The 3,022-nt window shown below is 54.8% G+C and overlaps 1 pseudogene; it reads right to left on the bottom strand.

The window, feature by feature from the left end:
* Positions 1–665: 665 nt before the first annotated feature.
* Positions 666–2,107, bottom strand: LOC119533325 (annotated as a pseudogene).
* Positions 2,108–3,022: the final 915 nt, after the last annotated feature.

Genomic DNA, 3,022 nt, shown 5'->3' with positions numbered 1-3,022 from the left:
GGGTTGTACAAGGTCAAGGAAACAGATGATGAATGACTAAGGGGTAGGAAGGGCTCTGGTTGGGAGTCCAAAGACCTGGCTTGAGTCCCGAATTGTCTCTTCTATTCCTAGCCATTGGAAGCAGAAGCTCTGTGTGAGGCTGTGCCCCGGCTGGGGCTAGAGCTGGGACCCGTGCAAGACTGTCCCTCACTGACAGGGACATCAGCCTTTTGATCCTCTGTTTCCTCCTCTATAAAGTGGGGATAACCATGTCACATAAGGATATTGTGGGGATAAAATTCATGAACTCATGTATTCAACAAATATTTGTTGAGCCCCTACTCTGGGCCAGGCATGGCTCTGGGCACTGGGGATGCAGCATCACACAAAACACACAAAACCGGCAAAGGTGACATGATGGGTCCCAGCAGAACCTCTGGCAACAGCTGCGTGAAGTGGGCAGTCAGTTGCTGGCTTCAGCGTAATACGTTGTTGTTGTTGTTGTTGTTTGGCAGACCCAACTGAGGCTTTGTTGGAAAAGACAAAACTGGCTTCTAGTTGGGGACATGGGCAAGAAGGGGTACCCCAGTTCTCCTGTTCCCTATGCCCCCCTGCACAGCTGCTTGTCCTCAGGCCCTGGGGCAGCATGGTAGGGGTGTGGCCTGGGAGGGGCTGCAAGTGGCAGTTCACTTGGGCAGGACATCAGACGACTCGGACACCAGCTTCCATCGCGGGTCTCAATTTTCTTCACAGCCCCGGCCTTGGTGGAGCTAGTGCAGCTCCCACTGGAGCTGAAGGAGTAGTTGTTGCCAGTGCCTGAGAGGACCCCGAAGACGGGGCTCAGTGGACCTGAGTAGTAGCCACTGGAAGTCTTTGTATGAATACTCATGCTCTGCATCCCAGATTCCAGCTGGCTTTCCTCACCCTCCAGCAGCTTGCGGTAGGTGGCAATCTCGATGTCCAGGGCCAGCTTGACGTTCATCAGCTCCTGGTACTCATGCAGCTGCTGTGCCATATCCTGCTTGGCCTGGTGCAGGGTGGCCTCCAGCTGGGCCAACTTGGCATTGGTGTCCTTAACAGCCAGCTCCCCATGCTGCTCAGCATCAGCAATGGTGACCTCCAGGGAAGCCCTCTGGCTCTTCAGGCCCTCCATCTCAGCCTGGAGCCGGCTGATGGTCCAGTTCATCTCGGACATCTCCATCTTCGTGTGGCAGAGGTCATCTCCATGCTTTCCGGCCAGCATTTGCAGCTCCTTGTACTTGATCTGGCACATGCTGTCAGCCTTGGCCCGGCTGCGGTTGGCGATCTCCTCATACTGGGCCTTGACCTCAGCGATGATGCAATCCAGGTCCAAGGAGCAGTTGTCCATGGAGAGGACCATGGATATGTCTGAGATCTGGGCCTGCAGCTCGCGGGTCTCCACTTCATATAGCTGCCTGAGGAAGCTGATTTCATTGGTCAGCCCTTCCAGGCGGGACTCCAGCTCTACTTTGTTCATGTAAGCTTCATCCACATCCTTCTTGATGAGGACAAATTCATTCTCCATCTCTGGTTGCTTGTTGATCTCATCCTCATACTCATTCTTGAAGTCTTCCACCAGTCCCTGAATGTTGCCAGGCTCCGCCTCCAACTTCAGCTTCTCCTGGCTCAGTGCCTCGAGCTGCTGTGGAAGGTTGTTGATGTAGCTCTCGAACAAATTGTCCATTTTGCTACCAGCAGTCTTCTGCTGCTGCAGGAGGCTCCACTTGGTCTCCAGCGTCTTATTCTGCTGCTCCAGGAACCTCACTTTGTTGATGAAGCAAGCAAACTTGTTGTTGAGGGTCTTGATCTGCTCCTTCTCCTGCATCTGCACGGCCTGGATTTGGGGGTCCACTTCCAGCTTAAGGGGGCTCAGCAGGCTCTGGTTCAACGTGATGGCTGTGATGCCCGCTGCACTCACTGCCCCTCCGTAGCCCCTCATCAGACCCATGCCAGCACCCAGGTTGCCCTGGAAGCTGCTGCCGCTGCTGCCCACCAGAGAGTAGGAGCTGACGCGGGTGCCGGGCCCGCTCATGTAAGAGCGGCTGCTGAAGGTCCGGGGACCGGAGGAGGACACCTTGTAGGATTTCTGGGTGATCCGGATGGACATGGTGGAGGCTGAAGAAGTGGGCAAGTGGGTCAAACCAGAGATTGGAGAAGGAGCCGAGGACTGCTGCTTCTGGGTTCTTCAGTCTAACATTTAAGGCTCTCGTGCTGAGGCCATGTTTCCTTCCCCTAGTCTCCATCCCATCATGTCCCTCTTGCCACCTGGCATAGAGCAGCTTCTTGCCCCCTTCCCCAGGCCCAGGAGCAGACCCCTACCACCCTGTCTGGGTAGAACATGGCTGCCTCCCCTGAGCTTACCTGGGCATAGGGATGGCAGCATCTCCATTGTTAGTTCTGTCAGCTCCTTCCAAGGAATTCAGAGCCTTTGTCCACAGATGTCTCCTGGGATGTTTAAAGCAATGAAGACTGGACTCATTCATGGAGGTATTTACTGACTGCCCTCTCTGTGCAGGTCCACTCCTCCAGGCAGCCTTCCCAGACTGCTATCAGCAGGGGCTGATACCTCAGAGCTCCCAGGGCCCCAGCCTGCCTGTCTCCTGCAGCACTTTGTCCCCCTCACCGTCCCCTCTTGGGGTCTGTGGGGAACTCAGTCTTCCATGTTGCCTGAGGCATATCTGGGGTGGTGGCTTAGAACGCTGAGCTGCAGGCCTGCATAGAATGCCATGCAGGCCCGCCCTGTAAAGATGTGTGTCTTGTGACTACCATTGTCTTAAACCTAGATTGTATTCACCTGATGTAAACCTAGGTATCTGGTGGGCTCTCCCCCACCTGAGCACCTTTAGCATATACACCTGATCTTCTGAAATAACTAGCTGGAGCAAGGCTGCATTGTCGTCCACTTAGCACGAGATGCAAGTGGGCCCCCTGCTCCCTTAATTCTTAGCTTTGTGTCCGTGTCTCATTCCTGCGTCGCCCTGTCAGCAATAGGGGTCCATGTATTACCTCCTTTCCTGCTTCC

The sequence above is a fragment of the Choloepus didactylus genome, chromosome 4 (assembly GCF_015220235.1).
Source record: "Choloepus didactylus isolate mChoDid1 chromosome 4, mChoDid1.pri, whole genome shotgun sequence".
Classification (NCBI taxonomy): domain Eukaryota; kingdom Metazoa; phylum Chordata; class Mammalia; order Pilosa; family Megalonychidae; genus Choloepus; species Choloepus didactylus.
This window is presented reverse-complemented; position numbering and strand designations above follow the sequence as displayed.